Source organism: Rosa chinensis, chromosome 6 (assembly GCF_002994745.2).
Source record: "Rosa chinensis cultivar Old Blush chromosome 6, RchiOBHm-V2, whole genome shotgun sequence".
In the NCBI taxonomy this organism is placed as follows: Eukaryota; Viridiplantae; Streptophyta; class Magnoliopsida; order Rosales; family Rosaceae; genus Rosa; species Rosa chinensis.
This window is the reverse complement of record NC_037093.1, coordinates 29,963,893-29,989,800: the sequence shown is the minus strand read 5'-3', so window position 1 is coordinate 29,989,800 and position 25,908 is coordinate 29,963,893. Positions and strand designations below refer to the sequence as shown.

The following is a 25,908-nucleotide window of genomic DNA, read 5'->3' as shown; positions in this document are numbered from 1 at the left end:
CTTGTTTGATTTCGTTGGATGTTGTTCTAGTTAACGTTTATGTTTGAACAAGGTTTATATTCTGAAAATTTATGATTGATTAAGGATTTTCGATTTCTATGTTGTGATTCCAAAGTTGCTTATGTGTGATTGTTCGATTGAGTTTGCTTTATAGATAACTTTTGTATTTTAATCTTATGTGGTTCGAAACACTTAGGGTTTTGATATGAATGGTGCTAGATTTAAGAACATGAAATCGACTTTTCGTTTTGTGTAAACTTGAATCAAAGTAGTAAAGGTTTTGGACAAAAATCGAATTCAATTGAAGAGGATTGCAATTAGGTGAACTTATTCATACTAAGTTGTACACTTGAGTTGATAGCCTTTCCTTGAACTTCTTGCGTTGAACATGTATGATTGACTAGCTTTCTAGGGTTTGATTACATGTTTGATAGGATTAATCTATGTGCTTTCATTTAGATTAATTAGCATTGAAAAGTAAAATATGGGAAATCGTTTGCTTTCGAATGTTTCACATGATCAACTCCTTTCACATGACTTGGAAGAACAATATAGGTTTGTATTCGAATTTAATCATGAAATCGGTTTTAATCTTTGTTTCTTACATATCATTCTTGTATTTGTGTTTTTGTTTATACTTAGTTTTATTCTTTCTTTTAATTTTCGAAAACCAAAACCCAAAACCTCCCCTAAATCGTAAATTGTGTTTATATTATGTAAATATTATACTTTGTTTTATTTTAATTGTTTATATTGTCCTACATTGACAGGTGTACCCTCAATCCCCGGAATAGAACGATCCCTACTTGCTTATACTACTAATGATATTTCTAGGGTTAAATTATATGCTTGCTTTGAGCGTATCAATTTTTGGCGCCGTTGCCGGGGATTGAAAAAAATCACTTGTTGAAGTGTGAATAATTGTTGGATATATAGTTGTTTTCGTAAATACTATATATTTGTTCATATTGTGTTCGAAAATTTGTTAGTTAAATACTTAGGTTGTTATTTATATTATTGAATACGAGTTTTATTGTGAGTTGTAAATTAAAGAGGAATAGGTGAAGTCGTGTTTATTAATATTGACCTAAACCCCTTATTGGTACCTAGTTCAGGTCCCTTAAGGTTGAGGGCGGTTTTTATTAATATTCATTGAACTGTCTTCACACCTAGGACCTTTTTCATCTAAGTAAGTATAGCCTATGTGGGATGGTGTCTAGGAAGGGGACAACGTTCATAACGGGTTTGGATCCAGAAGTGCTTACAAATGGGCCTAAACCACATTGTGGGAGTAGCTCATGCCAAAATGGATTCTGCCTCTTGTGTTCGCCCTCCCCTACCTGGCCATTTCAGTAAGGTTGCCCAAAGGATGTAGAAGGAACTTTGTGTCTAGACAACTATACTTGGGCCGCACGTCCACTTGATTTACAACTTGGAATTCAATTCGAAATCAATGATATGGATAACAAAAGAAAATGTTGTGATACACTAAGGTATATTGGATTAAACATAGTCTTGAAAAGGATAGCTGTTTCAGTCCCATTGCACATCGAGACTCCCTGTTCCCGTACCTAAGTGTTGAAATAATTGTAAATAAAAGAAAAGAAAAAGAAATAATTGTATAAAATTTTCGTGAATAGTAAAAATCAGATTTTTGAGAGTATGAATTTTATTATAAGTTTTTGACCATAATGGAATAGGTGAAGGACTTTGTCTTTAACATTAGTCTTGCACCCTTCTCTTTCATGTGGCGCACCTTAGTAGCATAGGGTGTCTAGGTTGATTGGATACGAGAAGTGCTAGCAAAGGGTCTCGTCCCCTGCTAAACAAGTGAGCTGAGCTCCGCCAAAATCGTTCCTCTACTACCTGGCTCTATGTGAAAAGAGTTACCAAAAGATTGAGAAGGGCGACTAGTATTAAGGATCGAACCCTTGGGCCGCACGTCTAAACCTTGGTTAAGGGCTTATAATGGGATTCAAACTTTTCTTAACTATGCCATACCCTAACTAAAATTTGTATATTTGTAACATTATACTTTGTGGAATTTTTGTAATTTATACTTCTCTTTATACTTGTAAATTCGTGAATAGTAAATCGTGAATAGTGACTCGTGAATAGTAACATTTATGTATAAATCATTAACTTGTATTTACTTCACTATACACTTTACTAACTTCTCTAAATTTTAATAATGTTCAGGAATTCTATGAATGACCGAGCCTTCTAGACCTTCTACAGTTAAAGAAATTGAAGCAAGGATCGCTCGTTTGAAGAATTCTTCACTCCTTGAGTACAAACAGCCCTCTTCTCCAACATACAAGGAATACACAGTTAACGATCAAGGGAGGAGGCTGTTTCCTTCAGAAGGGTCAGTATCCCCTAGTGTTTCGTCCAACTCACTTACACCTCAGAATTCACCACCTGGTTCACCACCTCCTGAAGAAAACGTTAGAATGGCTTCCATTAGAGAACTCTCTTCATCTGTGGTTCAAGAAGGACTTCCTACAAGTATTGTGTACCCTGCACCTGCTCCAGGGAAGACGGCTGACTTTGAGTTAAGAAGTGGATTGCTTCATAGGCTTCCAACGTTCCATGGCCTCAATATGGAGGATGCCAACAAGCATCTTAGGGAGTTTCAATCCGTGTGTATCAACATGTTACCACAAGGAGCGGATGAGAATATCCTTAAGATGAAGGCATTTCCCTTCTCTCTAGCTGACCGTGCAAAAGATTGGCTCTATGAACTGCCTTCTGGACGAATTACTTCATGGAACACTATGATGAAGGCATTCTTAGAGAAGTACTTTCCAGCTTCAAAGATCATCACACTCCGGAAGAAGATAAGTGGAATTAAGCAGGCTCAAGATGAATCTTATTCCGCTTATTATGAGAGGTTTTCATCCTTGATTGCACAATGTCCTCAACATCAGATGAAGGAAGAAACCTTGCTAACTTGTTTCTATGAAGGTCTCCTACCCTTGGAACGTGATATGCTAGATGCTGCAGCTGGGGGAGCCTTTGTAGACAAGTCACCTACTGAAGGGCGAGCTATGATAGAGAACAGAGCAAAGAACGCCCAACAATACGAGGGTGTGGGCCTCACAACTAGAAAGGTGGGTGAGATAGGCACTTCGGTTATTGAGGATAGATTGAATAAACTCACCCTTCTCATGGATCAAGTTGTGAGTGCCAAGGGAATATTGCAAGCTTGTGGAGTATGTTCGATGCAAGGGCATGTAACTGATCAATGCCCTCAGTTATCAGAGAGTGGAGGATGGGAATCATTGAACGCCATTGGAGGTTACCAAGGAAATCATGGGGGCCCTCAACGTCCAAGATATGATCCTTACTCAAACACTTACAATCCTGGATGGAGGGACCACCCCAACTTCAAGTGGACAAACAATGAAAACACTCAGAATCCCCTTGGAGGAAATTTCCAACGTCCTCAAGGGCCACCATTTCAAGGACAATCTTTTCAAGGACCTCAAGGACCACCATTCCAAAGGCCCTACATGCAAAATCAACATGCCTCAGGGAGTTCAAATCAGAGCGTTAACTATGATAAGATGTTTGAAGCTCTCACTAGTTCTACTCAAGCTTTGGTTCAAGGACAACAGACCCACACCAAAGACATTGCGGATCTCAAGAACCAAATGGGCCAAGTTGTGGATTTTATGAGCAAGATTCATGAGACTGGGAAGCTCCCTAGTAACACCATACGAAATCCAAAGGGTAATGTGGAGAATGCATCTTTGGTGACTACTAGGAGTGGAAGGGTATTTGTGGATCAACCTAAAAAAGCCAAAGAGGCTCAAGTGAACATTGAAGTTGAGGAGGAACAAGAAGCTACCAAGATGAGCCTTGAAAAAGACCCTGCAACGTCCAAGGAAGAAACTAGGACGTCTTCACCTTCTAGAGCAAAACCGAGACCAAAAGGTAATGATTCTAACTTGAATACTTCGGTTATTGCTAACCCTTCTTCGTCTTGTATGCCCTTTCCACGCAGATTTGCTATATCGAAGAAGGATGAAAGTGACCAAGCTATCTTGGAAACTTTCAAGAAGGTGCAAGTAAATTTACCCCTCCTTGAGGCTATCAAGCAAGTGCCTAGGTATGCTAAGTTTTTGAAAGAGCTTTGTACCTCAAGGAGGAGAAAAGGTGAGAAAGAGGTAGTAAAGGTAAGTGAAAATGTATCTGCCTTGATTCAGAGGAAACTACCCCATAAATGCAAAGACCCTGGAAGTTTTACTATTCCATGCACTATTGGTACTTCTAGGTTTGAGAACGCTATGTTAGACTTAGGGGCTTCTGTGAACGTCATGCCCTATTCTGTTTATGAAACCCTAGGTCTAGGTGAGCTTAAATCTAATAATGTTATCATTCAGTTAGCTGACAGGTCTAATGCATACCCTAGAGGTTTGTTGGAAGATGTCCTTGTGCAGGTTAATCATCTTTTCTTTCCAGCTGACTTCTATGTGTTGGAGATGGAAGACTCCCCAGTGAGTTCAACGCCATTGCTATTGGGTCGCCCTTTCCTAAGGACGGCCAGGACCAAGATAGATGTGTATGATGGCTCTCTCACCATGGAATTTGATGGTGACGTTATTGGCTTCAACATATTTGAAGCTATGAGGTATCCTCTTGATGTTCATGATTGTTTTTCTATTGATATTCTGGACAACCTTGCACAGGAAATGTTTGATATCATGAATGAGGATACTTTGGTCACCACACTGGAGCAAGGAGTGGGATACACCAAAGATGGCGTCACACTCCATGAAGATGTGCTCAAGGAAACATGTGAGGACGAAATCATTGCTAATGTGTCCTTCCTTGAGGCATCATCCTTTGTAGGTAAGTCTCCTCCACCCTTGTCCATTCAGTTATCTGCTAATAAGACTTTACCTTCAGTGATCCAGGCACCAGAACTTGAACTTAAACCTTTACCAGACCACTTGAAGTATGTCTACTTAGGAGACAAGGAGACTTTACCAGTGATTGTATCCTCCTCTCTTACTTCGTCTCAAGAGGAGAGATTGGTGGAGATGTTAAAGCAACACAAGACCGCCATAGGATGGACATTGGCGGATATCAAGGGAATAAGCCCTACTACTTGCGTCCATAGGATACTTCTTGAGGAGGGGACAAAACCCACTAGGGAGGCTCAACGTCGTCTCAACCCTCCTATGATGGAAGTTGTGAAGAAGGAGGTCATCAAACTCCTAGATTGTGGCGTCATATTCCCCATTTCAGACTCCAAATGGGTGTCCCCAGTTCAAGTTGTACCTAAGAAGTCAGGAGTGACTGTTGTGAAGAATGCAGAAAACGAATTGGTACCCCAAAGGACAGTTACTGGCCACAGAGTTTGCATTGACTACAGGAAGCTCAACGCAACAACAAGGAAAGATCACTTTCCTCTTCCATTCATTGATCAGATGCTTGAGCGTTTGGCTGGACATGATTACTACTGCTTCTTGGATGGCTACTCAGGGTACAATCAGATTGCCATAGCCAATGAAGACCAAGAGAAGACGACATTCACTTGTCCCTTTGGAACATTTGCTTATCGTCGTATGCCTTTTGGACTATGCAACGCCCCAGGTACCTTTCAAAGGTGTATGGTAAGTATATTTTCGGATTATATTGAGAAAATCATAGAGGTATTCATGGATGACTTTTCTGTTTTTGGAAAAAGCTTTGATGATTGTCTTAATAATCTGGAAATTATTTTAAAGCGTTGTGTGGAAACTAACCTTGTGCTAAATTGGGAAAAGTGTCATTTTATGGTTAGACAAGGTATAGTTCTAGGACATATTGTCTCTTCTAGGGGAATTGAGGTTGATAAAGCTAAGGTAGACCTTGTGCGTTACTTACCCTCTCCCACTTCTGTGAGAGAGATTCGTTCTTTTCTTGGCCATGCAGGGTTTTACAGGAGATTTATCAAGGATTTCTCCAAGATTTCGAGACCTTTATGCCAACTACTCCAAAAGGATGTGGCGTTTGTGTTTGACAAGGAGTGTCAAGAGGCTTTTGACAAGCTCAAGGAGTTATTAACATCTGCCCCATCATGTTACCTCCAGATTGGTCCTTGCCCTTTGAGTTAATGTGTGACGCCTCTGACTATGCAGTTGGAGCTGTTTTGGGACAAAGGAAGGACAAACGACCGTATGCCATCTACTACGCCTCAAGGACTCTGAATGATGCACAACTGAACTACTCAACTACAGAGAAAGAGCTCCTTGCAGTTGTTTTTGCCCTTGAGAAATTTCGTTCTTACTTACTTGGTACAAAAGTTATTATTTATACTGACCATGCAGCTTTGAAATACTTGATGACCAAGAAGGAGGCGAAACCAAGGCTTATTAGATGGATCCTACTCTTACAAGAATTTGACGTTGAAATCAAGGACAAGAAGGGTAGTGAGAACGTGGTAGCTGACCACTTGAGTCGGTTGGTGCACGCAGAAGATCCTCTCCCTTTAGTGGAGACGTTTCCAGATGAACAACTCTTTGGAATCCAGGTAAGTGAACCATGGTATGCGGATATTGTGAATTACATTGTTTCTAGGAAGATTCCTGATACCATGTCACGTGCTCATAGGGATAGGCTTAAGAAAACTGTTAAGCAATATGTTTGGGATGAACCTTATCTGTGGAAATATTGCTCTGATCAACTGATTAGGAGATGTGTGCCTGAACATGAACATAATGCTATACTTTCGTTTTGCCACTCTAAAGCATGTGGGGGTCACTTTGGGTCTAAGAAAACTGCGTTTAAGGTGTTGGAATCTGGGTTCTTTTGGCCAACCTTATTTAAGGATGCATATGCATATTGTTTAACTTGTGATAGATGCCAAAGAACAGGAAATCTAAGCTCTAGAGATCAAATGCCTTTATCCAATATCATAACTGTTGAAATATTTGATGTCTGGGGTATAGATTTCATGGGACCTTTTCCTTCATCTTTTGGATTTCTCTATATCTTGCTTGCTGTGGACTATGTGTCGAAATGGGTAGAGGCAAAAGCCACTCGAACTAATGACTCTAAGGTTGTTGCAGATTTTATCAAGTCTAACATCTTTAGCAGGTTTGGAATGCCTAGAGTTCTCATTAGTGATGGTGGTTCCCACTTTTGCAATCGGACGATTGAGGCTCTCTTGAAGAAGTATGATGTAACACATAAGGTTTCTACACCTTATCACCCCCAAACAAGTGGACAAGCTGAAGTCTCAAATCGTCAAATCAAGGGAATATTGGAGAAGACTGTGAACCCTAACAGAAAGGATTGGTCCTTGCGTTTGGAGGATGCTTTGTGGGCCTACAGAACTGCATACAAAACTCCCATAGGTATGTCCCCATATCGAATTGTCTATGGCAAACCGTGCCATTTACCTGTGGAGTTAGAGCACAAAGCTTGGTGGGCTGTGAAGCAGTTTAACATGGATCTAGATGAGGCTGGGCTTCATAGGAAGCTACAATTGCAAGAGTTAGAGGAGATTAGGAATGATGCTTTCGAAAGTGCCAAGATCTACAAGGAAAAGACTAAGGCCTTCCATGATAAGATGATTCGTAGGAAGATTTTTGTTGTGGGACAGAAAGTTCTTTTATTCCATTCTCGTCTTAAACTCTTTCCAGGTAAACTTCGTTCTCGTTGGATTGGACCTTTTGTTATTACTCATGTGTTTCCTCATGGAGCTGTGCAGATAAAGAGTGAACAAACAGGTAACGAGTTCAAAGTGAATGGCCATCGCCTCAAGCCATACTATGAGACGTTTGTGGAGGATGAAGTGGAGGATGTACCCCTCCAAAACGCTCCACAACATGAGGATTAATTGGAGGTACAAGTCTAGGCTGAAAGACTATAAACATTAAGCGCTGCTTGGGAGGCAACCCAATTCAGAAGTAGCTGTGAAGGAGTCTACACACGCAGATTTGATTTCTCCTTCCCTATTTCTCTTTCTTTTCATGTTTTCTTTTTGAACTTAGTAGAAATTTTCGTAAATCTCTATCCTTTATGTTTATTTGTTCATTGCATGCTTATGATTGATTACATTGAGGACAATGCAATATTTAAGTGTGGGGGAAGGGATTTACACTTTTGTCTTGAGTCATATATATTGAAAAATACAAAAAAATCGAAAAATGTCAAAAATCAACAAAATTTCGTTGCTTTATTGAGTCATTGAGTCATGTTTTGGGTGAAACAATTTCTTCATCGTAGGCGCATCTATTAAGGTGTGATGTCTAGGTTTGGTTTGGATACGAGAAGTGCTAGCAAAGGGTCTCGTCCCCTGCTAAACAAGTGAGCTGAGCTCCGCCAAAATCGTTCCCTTCCTTACCTGGTCACATCCCAAAGGAGTTACCGAAAGGAGAAAGGAAATAACCCTAGTCCTTAGTTAACGTCTATTGAGTCTTTATCTTGTGTTATTTTGTTTTGAGTCTTAGGATGCCCTTTCAACTGTCTAGGATGATTCTATATCTCTGAAATTACGACTAAAAGAGAATCACAAAATTGAGATGACTTTAAAATGGTATTCTTTGGTTAATTGAGATATATGAAAAATATGTGCCTTGTAGTGGATATGGAATTCGTGAACTTTAGTACAGAATATGAGCATGTTAAGATGAGTTTTGATTCATAAAAACCCATGTGAGATAATTGAGCCCATGTCCCTTTTTCTTGGAGTGAAATGAAAAATATATTCTTATTTTCTTGGCGATGTTTTGATGATCTCATTATTCTTTCATTTGATTGACTACTTGCCATAGATTAAGTTTGATGGACTAGAGAATGCTAGAATTCACTCTTGTGCTTGTTGAGACGTTATATCAATACATGGCCCTGATTCTGGAAAGGATAGAGGCACCCTAGGAATCACCACCATTGCCATATAAACCTGTGTCCCTATTTGTGCCCGTCGTGGGACTCCCCTAGATAAACCCCTTTGAGCCTACGTTAAGCCTTTTCTTTCATCACCCTTAAAAATCTTTAACCTAAAACTTAGTATAGCTATAACCCTACCCTTTGTTCTAAGAACTTAGTGGAGCTAAACTGAGACTTTACTTGAAGATTTTTGGCGTCCATAATGAAGAATAAGAAGAGGTGAAAGCTCAAGTGTGGGGGTAGACTTGTCCATAAGAGAAAAATGTATGAAAAAGCCGAGAAAAAGAAAGTGAAAAAGAAAAAGTGTACGGCTAGAAAATAAAAAGAAAGAAAAAGATGAAATATCTATGGATTTTAGTCCCCCATACTTGGTGAGTTTGGAGTTTACTTTGATTTGAAGGCCCATTACAGAAAAATTTGGCCTTTGTCCAACTCATTAGTAACCAAAGGAAGTTTAGAGTGAAGTTTGGGCCCAACATGAAGACATTAGGCCCCTTTATAACGCCCCCATGGGAAAGTGACGTTTTTGCATACTTGGTGAATTTCTAGAAGTCTCTCTACATTTGCATGAGCTCCGCTAGGTTTTTAGGACACTTTGTTAAATTCCTTACCCTTCGTTTCTTTAAACCTTGAGCCATGGCCCCATTACAACCCTTAATAAGACCTTCTTGATCCTTAAGATGGGACAGCCATTGATGTGGAGATGAGTTACAAGAGTTGAACCTATGGCTTGGGTCCATCTGTGCAAGTAGTTGATATCCTTCATGAGATCTTTAAAAGAAATTTATACATGTGCTTTCATTTCTTGCAATATGTGATACACTTGCTATCTTTCACATATACTTGAGTGTATAAGCTTTTAAGCATTGCCATAATCTGAGAGAAGAAAGAGTGGATATACTTTGTGAGGATTTGAATCATACTTGTTTGAAACATGCTTAACAGAAACCATCACCATTGTTCCAACCAAGTCCTACTTGTGTATATGTAAATTATGTGTTTTAATTAACTCTCGAATGCCTAAACATTGATTCTCGGTGAAGTGCTAATCTTGGTGTTGTGAAAGTAAGAGATTGCTGAGACAAATAGTTAAAGGGCAATAGAGTCTGTTATGTGTCAAGTCTTTAAATTTTCGTTGAGTCGTAGTCGTGTCTGTGTTGTGATTTTGCTAAGGGACTAGCAAAAGCTAAGTGTGGGGGAATTTGATAGGAGCATTTTAATGCGACGTTTTAACTGCATTTCCCTACATTTTTCTGCGCCATTTCCTTGAAAAATCCCTGTTTGGGAAAGTTTCCATTCTTTGATTGGGAAAGTTCCTTATTGTAGAAAGTTTCCATTTTTGTCTTCATTTCTCATTTTTCATTTTTCATTTCTCATTTCTCATTTCTCATTTCTCATTTCTCATTTTTAGTAAGTTTCTATTTTTCATTTTTAGAAACTTTCCATTTCTCAATTTTAAAAAGTTTCTATTTTTCAAATTAGGTAAGTTTCCATTTTTCATATTAGTTTCTATTTTCAGGACCTCCGAGCTAAAAAGTGGAAATGAATGCACGAATGGAAAGAGGAGCTTGCGAACATCAAGACGAACGAATATGAGAAGAATTGGGCCACACATTTGAGCAGAAATGAAGAAACAAGCTTTCCTAATCCAACTAGGAAACCCTGCGAAATGGAGGAAGGCTTTCCGAGCAAGTTTCCAACGCAACCATGAAAAAGAAATGGAAAAATAATGAGTTTTGCGTTGGAAGATGAGAAGACTTGAAGTTGAAGCAACGAGGCCCAAGAACTCTATGGATTTTCGGCAAAATGGATCAAGGCCCATCAAAAGCCCATGGAATTAGGGTTTGTGACGCATGGAGGAAACCCTAGGGTTGCATTGCCGTGAAAATCAAAAGGAGGAGGCAAAAGTGGCGTGAAAAATCAAGGGAAGAATCAAAGATTACGCAAGAGATTTTCTAGGGTGGAGTTTAAGGAAAGAAATCAAGAAAGAGACCAAATTGCGTCTAGGTTCATTCCTAGAAACCCTAAGCATGTTTTGGCCGAAATATCAAGAAGAAAATCAGAAAATATTCAAGGAATTTCGGCAAGAATATATTAGGGTATCTCCTTGGAGTTTTATGATTGGTTGGATGACACACTAGGGCTTACTTGGCAATTTCTCATTGGTGGAAGGCATGTGGAATTATTAATTTAATTCCTTGAGAAAATAATCAGAAAATCACGGCTTGGAGGCCAAGCATTGCCGTTCCCTATATATACAAGCACCCTAGACGTCTCCAAAAACCACTTTACAATTCAGAAAATTCTCTCTACGCGCGGAAGCTCTCTCCATTCTCAAGTGCAACTTTTGGCGTTTTCAAGCAAGGAAGGAAGAAGCAAGCTTAGGCCGTGAGCATCATCATCCATTCCACCTTGAAGCCGTGTACTTTGAAGCTTGCTTTCGAGTTTCATTAGTTCATCATTCGAGTTATTCATCCATCTCTCCATTCACGGTGTAATTCAACCTTCTTTCTTGTAATCACTTTTGATTCTCCTTGTTTGATTTCGTTGGATGTTGTTCTAGTTAACGTTTATGTTTGAACAAGGTTTATATTCTGAAAATTTATGATTGATTAAGGATTTTCGATTTCTATGTTGTGATTCCAAAGTTGCTTATGTGTGATTGTTCGATTGAGTTTGCTTTATAGATAACTTTTGTATTTTAATCTTATGTGGTTCGAAACACTTAGGGTTTTGATATGAATGGTGCTAGATTTAAGAACATGAAATCGACTTTTCGTTTTGTGTAAACTTGAATCAAAGTAGTAAAGGTTTTGGACAAAAATCGAATTCAATTGAAGAGGATTGCAATTAGGTGAACTTATTCATACTAAGTTGTACACTTGAGTTGATAGCCTTTCCTTGAACTTCTTGCGTTGAACATGTATGATTGACTAGCTTTCTAGGGTTTGATTACATGTTTGATAGGATTAATCTATGTGCTTTCATTTAGATTAATTAGCATTGAAAAGTAAAATATGGGAAATCGTTTGCTTTCGAATGTTTCACATGATCAACTCCTTTCACATGACTTGGAAGAACAATATAGGTTTGTATTCGAATTTAATCATGAAATCGGTTTTAATCTTTGTTTCTTACATATCATTCTTGTATTTGTGTTTTTGTTTATACTTAGTTTTATTCTTTCTTTTAATTTTCGAAAACCAAAACCCAAAACCTCCCCTAAATCGTAAATTGTGTTTATATTATGTAAATATTATACTTTGTTTTATTTTAATTGTTTATATTGTCCTACATTGACAGGTGTACCCTCAATCCCCGGAATAGAACGATCCCTACTTGCTTATACTACTAATGATATTTCTAGGGTTAAATTATATGCTTGCTTTGAGCGTATCACCAGGTACTTTCCAAAGATGTATGCTTTCCATTTTCTCAGAATACATTGAAAATATTATTGAAGTCTTTATGGACGACTTTAGTGTCTTTGGTAAAGATTTTGATACTTGTTTAGAGAATCTAGGATTGATACTTGAGAGGTGTGTAGAAACTAACCTTGTGCTGAATTGGGAGAAGTGTTACTTCATGGTGACACAAGGAATAGTGTTAGGACACATAATATCTAATAGGGGCATTGAGGTAGATAAGGCTAAGGTTGATCTTGTACGTCACTTACCCTCCCCCACAACTGTGAGGGAGGTACGCTCTTTTCTTGGCCATGCAGGATTTTATAGGCGGTTCATCAAAGACTTCTCCAAGGTGGCGAGACCTATGTGTGCCCTATTGCAAAAGGACGTGCCCTTTGTGTTCAATGAGGATTGCAAGAAGGCGTTTGAAAAGCTCAAGGAGTTGTTGACCACGGCCCCCATCATATGCCCTCCGGATTGGAGTCTACCCTTCGAGCTTATGTGTGATGCATCAGACTATGCTGTTGGAGCTGTGTTGGGCCAGAGGAAGGATAAAAAGCCCTATGCTATTTACTATACTTCTCGGACCCTCAACGACGCCCAGCTCAACTACTCCACCACTGAAAAAGAACTCTTGGCTGTAGTCTTTGCTTTAGATAAGTTTCGTTCTTATTTATTGCACTCTAAAGTAATTGTTTACTCTGACCATGCAGCCTTGAGATATCTGATGATCAAGAAGGAGGCCAAGCCCAGATTAATTCGATGGATCCTGTTGCTTCAGGAATTTGACTTAGAGATCAAGGACAAGAAGGGCAGCGAGAATGTGGTGGCGGACCATTTGAGCAGGATAGTACACGAGGAGGACGTCCAGCCCCTACAGGAAACTTTCCCAGATGAGCAGCTCTTTGGGATAGAGGTTAGTGTGCCCTGGTATGCGGATATAGTTAACTATTTAGTCACTAGGACATTTCCTGACACACTTTCCAAAGCTAGTAAGGATAAATTGAAGAAAATGGCTAGGCACTTTATTTGGGATGAGCCCTATTTATGGAAACATTGTAGTGACCAAGTCATTAGGAGATGTGTCCCAGAGTCTGAGCATAGGTCAATTCTATCATTTTGCCATAGTGAGGCTTGTGGAGGCCACTTTGGGCCTCGTAGAACAGCCTTGAAGGTCTTAGATTGTGGATTTTATTGGCCCACTATCTTCAAGGATGCAAACTTGTTTTGTATTTCTTGTGATAGGTGCCAACGGACTGGTAATCTTGGCCCAAAAGATCAAATGCCCATGAGCCCAATAATAAATGTAGAAATTTTTGATGTTTGGGGCATTGACTTTATGGGCCCATTTCCCTCGTCTAATGGTTGTTTATATATACTATTGGCTGTGGACTATGTATCAAAGTGGGTGGAAGCAAAAGCCACCAGGACTAATGATTCAAAAGTGGTTGCAGGTTTCTTGAAAACTAACATATTTTCCAGGTTTGGAGTGCCACGTGTGCTAATCAGTGATGGAGGTTCTCACTTTTGTAACCGTACAATCGAGGCTTTGCTGAAGAAGTATGGGGTAACCCATAAGGTGTCCACGCCCTACCACCCTCAGACCAGTGGCCAAGCAGAGGTATCCAACAGGGAGATCAAGAGGATACTTGAGAAGACAGTGGGCCCGACAAGGAAGGATTGGAGCCAGAGATTGGATGATGCGTTGTGGGCCTACAGAACGGCCTACAAGACGCCTATTGGGATGTCTCCCTTTAGGTTGGCCTACGGAAAGGCATGCCATCTTCCAGTGGAGCTAGAGCACAAGGCTTGGTGGGCTGTCCAGAAGTTCAACATGGATTATGATGAAGCGGGCCTACATAGGAAGCTACAGCTAAATGAGCTTGAGGAGATAAGGAATGAGGCCTACGATGCTTCATGGATCTACAAGGAGAAGACAAAGGCCTACCATGACAAAATGATTCGCGGAAAAAGCTTCCAAGTGGGCCAGAAAGTTCTGTTATTCCATTCCAGACTTAAGCTATTCCCGGGTAAACTTCGTTCTCGTTGGGTTGGTCCATTTATAGTTACAAATGTGTTTACTCATGGTGCTGTAGAGATCAAGAGTGAGAAGACGGGGAAGGAGTTCAAGGTAAATGGGCATCGTCTCAAGCCCTACTATGAGTCCTTGGTGGGGCACACATTGGAAGAGATACCCCTCCAGGAGGCACCCCATGACGTGTGAACAAGGAGAAGAGTCCAGGCTGAAGGACTATAAATATTAAGCGCTACATGGGAGGCAACCCATTTCAATCGAAGCTGTGGAGGAGCCATCAACGAGAGTTTGAAATTTCTATCCCTTCACTTGCTTCGGTTGAATTGTACTTGTGTCTTTATTTGTTTGTTTATTTTACCCTTCTCTTATTTTCGTAGCCCCCCATATTTAGGGTCTATATACCATATTTTTTGCCTACATTGAGGACAATGTAGATTCTAAGTGTGGGGTGGGTTTACACCTTTATTTCAGAATTTTTTTCGGTTTAAAAAAAAAAAAAAAAAAAAAAAAACAAAAAAGTTAGTTTTATAGTCTTTTTGAGTGTTTGAGTCTTAGGATGCCCCTAACGTCTAGGATGAACATGTCTCTGAATTCATGGCTGAAGGTTTTCACAATCGAAATAGGACTTAATTGAATTCTGTGGTTAATCGACATTGTAATACTTGTATGAAGATTTGAGATAGGATTGTAACTTGGTTCATTAAGCATGCTAGGATGAAGTCTAATTCATTTGACCCTAAGTGAGCTGTTGAGCTAAAATACCTTCTTTTCGAGTGCTTATTGATAAATTCATAATTTCATGGCTGTATTTGCAAAACCTCATCATTCTTTGGAAATCCAATGATCATGTGCCATAGATTTTAATGGACTAGAGAGTACTAGAACTCGGCTGTTGTGACTGTCAAAACTTGTATGCCATAATATGCACTGATCCTGGATAGGATAGAAGGCATTAGGGTAACCACCATAGCCAAACAAGCATGTGTCCCCAACTGTGCCCGTCGTGGGACTCCTTAGAATGAACCCCTTTGAGCCTACGTTGAAAACCTTTGTTTCATCACCCTCACTACCCTACCATGAGCTTAGTACAGGATATCTCTACCCTTGTCTTAGGGACTTAGTAGAGCATGACATAGTATGTAGGGGTGACGATGAAAGACAAGTGTGGGGTGGGGAAAATCCAAGAAAAAAAGAAGAGAAAAAAAAATTTGCCGTAAAAAAAAAAAATGAAAGAAAATGAAAATGAAAAAGAAAGAAAGAAAAGCGGCAAAATAGAAGAAAAATTGAAAAGAAAATTCTTGGGAAATTGTTGAAGTGTGGTTTTGGACTTTCAAATTTATAGAAGGCTCAAAGTTGAAAATTATGCCTTTGTCCATTCCCATGTTGGTTAGAGTGAAGGTTGGGCCCAAAACAATGATAATTGGCCCACAAAAATGGTGATATAAGGTGGTCCTTATGTGCTCTGCTAGGTCCTTAGGATTTTTGTATCCTTAATCTTCATTTCGAGAACCCTAGCTTAGCCCCATTACAACCTGTTTTAAGTGCTAACTTGATCCTTGAGATGGGCAGTCTTTGGTTAGTGGAGTCAGGTACGCAGTCGAGCTTATGGTTTAGGTCCATTTGTGCACTTAGTCATTTCATGAGGTCTTTAATAATTCTTCACAAAATGCATTTATTGATGAAATATGCAAGCTGTTTGTTGCCTTACAATTTATTCTCTTGCATATACTTGAGAGTGAAGCTTTTAAGCATAGCCATTTCTGAGAGAAAAATCGAGAGTATGCCCTGTGAGTTTGGATTGGACTTGTTCGAAACATGATGCGGCTGAAATAGCCTCACAATTTAACCCTGCAAAATGTAGTTGTCAGTATAGGATAAGCAGGGATCGTTCAGTCCGGGGATTGTAGGGTACACCTACACAAAAAGGTCAATTAACAAATAAAAGAATAAAATGGGGGGTTTTGAAATTTGGTTCCTAATCTACTAAAAATAAAAACAAAACAAATAAAACTATATACAATGATCGACTTCCCTAACCTAGACCAATACCACTCGGAAATTACTACGTGTAAAAACAGAAAATTCATTTCAACATGCTACAAAAATGTGCCCATCTTAAATGCCTAGATAAGAGCCTAAATGAAAAGCCTCAGCGGATCAATCCACTTATCTGATTCATTCTAATGTAGGCTTGGATTGGAAAAGTCCTTACCAAGCCTAATACTACTAATTTTCGAAAACACTCAGCGTAATTCTCTTAACTAGTAGTATTATCTAACCCTCGAATCAACTCACACGTGCAAATTAACCATTAGACATAGAATTTAACACGTAATTTCCAGAATCGTTTAACCATTGAACATAGTTTTTACCACTTTTTAGAACTAATTGCTACTTGTTTAACTCAGCGCCTTAACAAATAACAATTACTCTTGGCAATTTAAGAAAACACACAAGAACTCTCACCATTATTCTAGCATGCAAACTTATTAACCTAACTCTGAAAATTACCTAAACACGTAAAAGGGCACAAGATTGTATCATGCATCATAAAAGAATTCTCGAAATTAACTCAATAATAAACTGAAAATCTCAAAATATTAATAAAAATATTCTGAAAATTCCATGTCTCCAATTACACAACTCGCAAATTGAAACACACAAAACCGAAACAAAAATTATAAGTAGAGTCATAGTTACACTTTGAAGCTTTCCTCAGCGGCTTAGCAACACGGTGATGAACTCGTCTCTGCGATGGTGGTGGAGCATCCTTGACTCAGCGCCTTAGAGCTTTGTAGATTGATGGATGGATGGTGGTTACGGTCTTGTAAGATATGGAGGTTTGAGGAGTGAATTGGGTAGTCTTGGAATGATCTTAGCTGGGAAGTGATCTTGGCTAGGAAGTGATCTGGCTGGGAAGTGATGCAAATTCAGTTCTGGACGTTGCCTATTTATAGGGGAGCATTGGTTGGCTTTCCCAACTGAAACGTCTTCTTTATGGCCTTAACTCCTCTCATAATGGGGCAATTCCTTTAATTTCCAAGCTGAAACATCTTTCTCTTATTTATTTTTCCAGCTGAAACATCTTTTTCTTTTATTCCTCAACTGAAAACGTCTTTTCTCCTTTATTCCCCAACTGAAAACGTCTTTCTCTTATTTATTTTCCAGCTGAAACATCTTTTTCTTTTATTCCTCAACTGAAAACATCTTTTCTCCTTTATTTCCCTTCTTCATTGCTTGGTCAAATATCTTAATGCTTTATTTTATGACTCCATCATTGCTGTTTCCAAGAGTTCAACCAGGCAACGTTTCCTACAACAAGCAGGAGAATATCAGAATTTTCTAGAGAAAATAAAGGGAAATTAAAATGTAAAGACCGCAAAAATAGTTGACAGTTAGGAATCCTGATCCAGCTAGGATTTTTCATGAATTTTACTTTTTCCGCCTATTTCACTCCAAACACTCAACAAGACTTTCAAAATGACTTAATGACTCAAAACACTAAACTTAAGGGAGAAACAAAGCTAAAATGGGGCACATATTCAATAATATCGTCACACTTTTTGCTTCTATCAACTACCCCACACTTAGCTTTTGCTAGTCCCTTAGCAAAACAAAAATACAAAACAAAACAACGACTCAACAAAAAAAACAAGTAAATGACTCTACTTCCCCTAACTGTTGTCTCAGAGACTCCAAACTCATGGCTTTCACGTTAAACACTTAATCAAAATTGCATAGATAATTCCATGGTTAATAAACCTGTGACATTCATTTGACTAAGCAAGATATGGAGAACTTAAGTTAAATAGTGAATGATAGCATGTTTCGAACAAGTCCAATCCAAACTCACAGGGCATACTCTCGATTTTTCTCTCAGAAATGGCTATGCTTAAAAGCTTCACTCTCAAGTATATGCAAGAGAATAAATTGTAAGGCAACAAACAGCTTGCATATTTCATCAATAAATGCATTTTGTGAAGAATTATTAAAGACCTCATGAAATGACTAAGTGCACAAATGGACCTAAACCATAAGCTCGACTGCGTACCTGACTCCACTAACCAAAGACTGCCCATCTCAAGGATCAAGTTAGCACTTAAAACAGGTTGTAATGGGGCTAAGCTAGGGTTCTCGAAATGAAGATTAAGGATACAAAAATCCTAAGGACTGATAGGAGCATTTTAATGCGACGTTTTAACTGCATTTCCCTACATTTTCTGCGTTATTTCCTTAATAAAACTCTGTTTAGGAAAGTTTCCATTCTACGATTGGGAAAGTTCCTATTTGTAGAAAGTTTCTATTTTTGTAGTTTCTATTTTTCATTTTTGGAAAGTTTCCATTTTCAGTTTAGGAAAGTTGCCATTTTTCATTTTAGGAAAGTTTCTATTTTTCTTACTAGTTTCTATTTTCAGGACCTCGGAGCTAAAAAGTGGAAATGAACTCACAAATGGAAAGAGGAGCTCGCCAATGTTGGAAGGAGACAAAATGAGATACAAAGGGCTGCATAAATAAGCTGAAAAGAAGAAATGAAGTTTTCCTGGTTCAACCAGGAAATCCTGTTTCAACCAGGAAACCTTGTCCAGAAGAGGAAACCCTGCCAAAACAAGACTCTTGAGTCAACCAAGAAAGGAAAGCAGAAAAATGAAGTGTCATGGCATTGAAAGAAGCTTCTTGAAGACATTAGAAGATGACATGGCTTGAAGGTGACGCACAAAGGCCCAAGAACTCTCAAGAGGTTATGGATTTCGGCAAATGGATAAAGGCCCATGGAAATTAGGGTTTGTGACACATGAGAGATATTTTTGGAGAATATATATGTGTTTGCCGTAAAATACAAAGAGGAAAAGGAGGAGGCAACATGAAAATCTGAAAATATAATTGAAGATTTTGATTGGAGTAATTCAAGGGAGATTTTTAAGGGCAAAGAGATATTCTTGGAAGATTTAAATGTGATTTTTGGCCGAAAATGGTGAAGCAAATCAGCATTTATTTATGGAATTTCGGCAATTACTTTCCCAAGGATATTTGTGGCCGAAATTGGTGAAGCAAATCAGAATTTATTTATGGAATTTCGGCAATTACTCTCTCCTAAGATATTCTTGGCCGAAATTAATGAAGAAAATCAGAAAATCCTTATATAATTTCGGCAAGGATATATATTAAAGGAATTTAGGGAATTAATTTGGAGAGTTTTGATTGGTTAGGTGACACACCAAGGCTTACTTGGCATTCTACGATTGGTTGGACCACATCACAAGGCTTACTTGGCATCATACCATTGGTTGAAGTGATGTGGAAATTTCTGATTGCTTGGAGAACCCTAGCCGTGCCCCTATATATTCTCCCCTTTTCTCAACGTCAAGGGTTCCTCTCCTTCACAATTTACACTTTAGAAAAATCAGAAATTTTGCTCTTGTTGCCGTGAGGTTTTCCTCTCCTCTCTCCATCCTCTAGTCATCTCCACGAGTTCAAGCAAGGCCAAGGGAGAAGAAGCATAGCCGTGAGCATCCATCATCCATCTCCAACCTTGAAGCTTGCTTTCGAGATTCAAGAGACCACCACATCAATCGTTCATCACCATCTCCATCTCACGGTGTAATCCGATTCTCCTTTGTAACCTTTGCTTTGAATTTCGTTGGTTATGAACTAGTTGACATATGTGTTTGAACAAATATTAATTTCTGGAATTTTTATGATTAATTGAGAATTTTCAGATTCATATTATTGTTTTTCGAGAGTTGCTTATGTGGGTTTGTTTAATTAAATTTGCGTTATAGATAACTTTTGTATTTTAATCTTATGTGGTTGCAAACACTTAGGGTTTCGATATAATTGGTGCTAGGTTTAAGAACATGAAATCGACTTTTCGTTTTGTGTAAACTTGAATCGAAGTAGTAAAGGTTTTGTGCAAAGATCGAATTTAATTAACGAGGATTGCAATTAGGTGGACTTTTCCATACTAAGTTGTACACTTGAGTTGATAGCCTTTCTCTATGTGTAATGCGTTAAACATGACATGATTGACTAGCTTTCTAGGGTTTGATTGCATGTTTGATAGAATTAATCTAGGTGCTTTCGCTTAGGTTAATTAGCATTGAAAAGTAAAAAATGGGAATTCATTTGCTTTCGAATGTTTCACATGATCAACTCCTTTCTCATGACTTAGATGAACAATATTAGGGTTTGAGTCAATTTTAATCATATGTTTCGGTTTTGATCTTTGTTCTCTCATTCCATTTGTATTTTTATGTTTTTGCATTTTAATTGTTTTGTTAACTTAGTTTTATTTTCGAAAAACCAAAAACAAAATCCCCCCTTTTCGTAAATATGTATATATTTTGTTATATCTTTGTAAATATTATACTTTGTTTTAATTTTAATTGTTTAATTGTTTGATAATGACAGGTGTACCCTCAATCCCCGGAATAGAACGATCCCTATTTATTACGTACTACTAATGACATTTCAGGGTTAAATTATGCGCTTGCTTTCAGGCGCATCAAGGACCTAGCAGAGCACATAAGGACCACCTTATGTCATCATTTTTGTAGACCAAATATCATTGTTTTGGGCCAAACCTTCACTCTAACCAACATGGGAATGGACAAAGGCATAATTTTCAACTTTGAGCCTTCTACAAATTTGAAAGTCCAAAACCACACTTCAACAATTTCCCAAGAGTTTTCTTTTCAATTTTTCTTCTATTTTGCCGCTTTTCTTTCTTTCTTTTTCATTTTCATTTTCTTTCATTTTTTTTTTTTTTTTTTACGGCAAATTTTTTTTTCTCTTCTTTTTTTCTTGGATTTTCCCCACCCCACACTTGTCTTTCATCGTCACCCCTACATACTATGTCATGCTCTACTAAGTCCTTAAGACAAGGGTAGAGATATCCTGTACTAAGCTCATGGTAGGGTAGTGAGGGTGATGAAACAAAGGTTTTCAACGTAGGCTCAAAGGGGTTCATTCTAAGGAGTCCCACGACGGGCACAATTGGGGACACATGCTTGTTTGGCTATGGTGGTTACCCTAATGCCTTCTATCCTATCCAGGATCAGTGCATATTATGGCATACAAGTTTTGACAGTCACAACAGCCGAGTTCTAGTACTCTCTAGTCCATTAAAATCTATGGCACATGATCATTGGATTTTCAAAGAATGATGAGGTTTTGCAAATACAGCCATGAAATTTTGAATTTATCAATAAGCACTCGAAAAGAAAGTATTTTAGCTCAACAACTCACTTAGGGTAAAATGAATCAGACTTAATCCTAGCATGCTTAATGAACCAAGTTACAATCCTATCTCAAATCTTCATACAAGCATTACAATGTCGATTAACCACAGAATTCAATTAAGTCCTATTTCGATTGTGAAAACCTTCAGCCATGAATTCAGAGACATATTCATCCTAGACGTTAGGGGCATCTTAAGACTCAAGCAAACAAAAAAAAAAAAACAAACAAAAAAAAAAAAAGACACTAAAAAACCATAGAATTTTTTTTTTTTTTTTTTTTTTTATTAGGGAAGGGTAAAATAAACAAACAATAAACAAAGACACAAGTACAATTCAACCTAAGCAAGTGAAGGGATAGAAATTTCAAACTCTCGTTGATGGCTCCTTCACAGCTTCGGTTGAAATGGGTTGCCTCCCATGCAGCGCTTAATATTTATAGTCCTTCAGCCTGGACTTTTCTCCTTGTTCACACGTGCTCATTCCTTGGGTGCCTCCTGGAGGGGTATCTCTGCCAATGTGTGCTCCACAAAGGACTCACCAGATCAAGTGTTAGTAACATATACAAGGTTAGGAATACAAACATTATGTCTTTCCTACTTTCTAAGTTACTTTACATTTACATACTTAGGTACTGGAACAGAGGACCTCGTTTGTGCAATGGGACTATAGAACAGCTACCCTCGACAAAGTCATGTTTAATCCAATATACCTTAAGCAGGTCACACATCAATTTTTTTGTTTTTTTTTTTTTGTTTTGTTTTTTTTTGTTTTTTATAAACAAAGTTAATATCTTAATTGATTCCAAGTTGTAAGTCGAGCCCAATAGAAACCACTACTATTGGTGAGATACGATATAGGGATAGTCGTCCAGACATAAGTCTCTTTCCTTTGTTTCAGAAGGCCGGATGGCCAGATTAAGAGGTAAGTGAGAGGGAGGACTCATTTTAGTGATACTACGGAGGCTACTCCCTCATTGAGGTTTAGGCCCCTATCGGCTACTCCCACATAGTGGTTTAGGCTCATTCTATAGTATCTCTGAGATCCAATTGAACCCATCACCCAGGGTCTCAACCTAAGACACCATCCGTATGCGCCCCTTACTCAGCTGGGAAATTAACTAATGTGTTAGACCGTTCTCCAAGTGCTAATAAAGGCCGCCCTCAACCTCAAGAGACCTGAGTAAGGTACTAATGAAGGGTTTAGGCCAATATTAACAAAAGGGCCCTTGTCTACTCATACGATTTTACACACTTACAACAATTAAGTATTTAGCTGAATTCATATCCACATACAATTTTACAACATGCTAAAAAAAATAAATATTAAAAAAAAAAAAAAAACTCATTCTACAATTTACAATATACAATTTACAAAATGCTGGAAAAAAAAAATCTAAGTGAAACACATACAATTTACAATATGCTTAAAAAAACAACTTCTACAAATTGTACAACAATGATAAAAGACATGCTTAATTTTGTAACACTCATAAAACTTAAACTAAATCACAATTAAAGCTTGGCCTAACCGAAATTGCAATTTGTCACCATTCCACAAGTGTAGTACAAAAATTAGCATGCATTCTATATGCAAAAAAAATCGATGACACTTTAAGTGCAAGGGATTTTAACAATCCCCGGCAACGGCGCCAAAAATTGATGCGGCTGAAATAGCCTCACAATTTAACCCTGCAAAATGTAGTTGTCAGTATAGGATAAGCAGGGATCGTTCAGTCCGGGGATTATAGGGTACACCTACACAAAAAGGTCAATTAACAAATAAAAGAATAAAATGGGGGGTTTTGAAATTTGGTTCCTAATCTACTAAAAATAAAAACAAAACAAATAAAACTATATACAATGATCGACTTCCCTAACCTAGACCAATACCACTCGGAAATTACTACGTGTAAAAACAGAAAATTCATTTCAACATGCTACAAAAATGTGCCCATCTTAAATGCCTAGATAAGAGCCTAAATGAAAAGCCTCAGCGGATCAATCCACTTATCTGATTCATTCTAATGTAGGCTTGGATTGGAAAAGTCCTTACCAAGCCTAATACTACTAATTTTCGAAAACACTCAGCGTAATTCTCTTAACTAGTAGTATTATCTAACCCTCGAATCAACTCACACGTGCAAATTAACCATTAGACATAGAATTTAACACGTAATTTCCAGAATCGTTTAACCATTGAACATAGTTTTTACCACTTTTTAGAACTAATTGCTACTTGTTTAACTCAGCGCCTTAACAAATAACAATTACTCTTGGCAATTTAAGAAAACACACAAGAACTCTCACCATTATTCTAGCATGCAAACTTATTAACCTAACTCTGAAAATTACCTAAACACGTAAAAGGGCACAAGATTGTATCATGCATCATAAAAGAATTCTCGAAATTAACTCAATAATAAACTGAAAATCTCAAAAATATTAATAAAAATATTCTGAAAATTCCATGTCTCCAATTACACAACTCGCAAATTGAAACACACAAAACCGAAACAAAAATTATAAGTAGAGTCATAGTTACACTTTGAAGCTTTCCTCAGCGGCTTAGCAACACGGTGATGAACTCGTCTCTGCGATGGTGGTGGAGCGTCCTTGACTCAGCGCCTTAGAGCTTTGTAGATTGATGGATGGATGGTGGTTACGGTCTTGTAAGATATGGAGGTTTGAGGAGTGAATTGGGTAGTCTTGGAATGATCTTAGCTAGGAAGTGATCTGGCTGGGAAGTGATGCAAATTCAGTTCTGGACGTTGCCTATTTATAGGGGAGCATTGGTTGGCTTTCCCAACTGAAACGTCTTCTTTATGGCCTTAACTCCTCTCATAATGGGGCAATTCCTTTAATTTCCAAGCTGAAACATCTTTCTCTTATTTATTTTTCCAGCTGAAACATCTTTTTCTTTTATTCCTCAACTGAAAACGTCTTTTCTCCTTTATTCCCCAACTGAAAACGTCTTTCTCTTATTTATTTTCCAGCTGAAACATCTTTTTCTTTTATTCCTCAACTGAAAACATCTTTTCTCCTTTATTTCCCTTCTTCATTGCTTGGTCAAATATCTTAATGCTTTATTTTATGACTCCATCATTGCTGTTTCCAAGAGTTCAACCAGGCAACGTTTCCTACAACAAGCAGGAGAATATCAGAATTTTCTAGAGAAAATAAAGGGAAATTAAAATGTAAAGACCGCAAAAATAGTTGACAGTTAGGAATCCTGATCCAGCTAGGATTTTTCATGAATTTTACTTTTTCCGCCTATTTCACTCCAAACACTCAACAAGACTTTCAAAATGACTTAATGACTCAAAACACTAAACTTAAGGGAGAAACAAAGCTAAAATGGGGCACATATTCAATAATATCGTCACACTTTTTGCTCCTATCAAAACATGCTATCATTCACTGTATAACTTAAGTTCTCCATATCTTGCTTAGTCATATGAATGTCACAGGTTTTTTAACCATGGAATTATCTATGCAATTTTGATTAAGTGTTTAACGTGAAAGCCATGAGTTTGGAGTCTCTGAGACAACAGTTAGGGGAAGTAGAGTCATTTACTTGTTTTTTTTTGTTGAGTCGTTGTTTTGTTTTGTATTTTTGTTTTGCTAAGGGACTAGCAAAAGCTAAGTGTGGGGTAGTTGATAGGAGCAAAAAAGTGTGACGATATTATTAATTATGTGCGTCATTTTAGCCTTATTTCTCCCTTAGTTTAGTGTTTTGAGTCATTAAGTCATTTTGAAAGTCTTGTTGAGTGTTTGGAGTGAAATAGGCGGAAAAAGTAAAATTCATGAAAAATCCTAGCTGGATCAGGATTCCTAACTGTCAACTATTTTTGCGGTCTTTACATTTTAATTTCCCTTTATTTTCTCTAGAAAATTCTGATATTCTCCTGCTTGTTGTAGGAAACGTTGCCTGGTTGAACTCTTGGAAACAGCAATGATGGAGTCATAAAATAAAGCATTAAGATATTTGACCAAGCAATGAAGAAGGGAAATAAAGGAGAAAAGATGTTTTCAGTTGAGGAATAAAAGAAAAAGATGTTTCAGCTGGAAAAATAAATAAGAGAAAGATGTTTCAGCTTGGAAATTAAAGGAATTGCCCTATTATGAGAGGAGTTAAGGCCATAAAGAAGACGTTTCAGTTGGGAAAGCCAACCAATGCTCCCCTATAAATAGGCAACGTCCAGAACTGAATAAGCATCACTTCCCAGCCAAGATCACTTCCCAGCTAAGATAATTCATTGCCTATCACTTCCCAGCCAAGATCATTCCAAGACTACCCAATTCACTCCTCAAACCTCCATCTCCTACAAGACCGTGACCACCAT

At 38.0% G+C, this 25,908-nt stretch overlaps 1 pseudogene; it reads left to right on the top strand.

Annotated features, from left to right (window-relative positions):
- The first annotated feature begins 7,000 nt into the window (after positions 1 to 7,000).
- Positions 7,001 to 25,908, top strand: part of LOC112171176 — a 63,663-nt pseudogene continuing 44,755 nt past the window's right edge.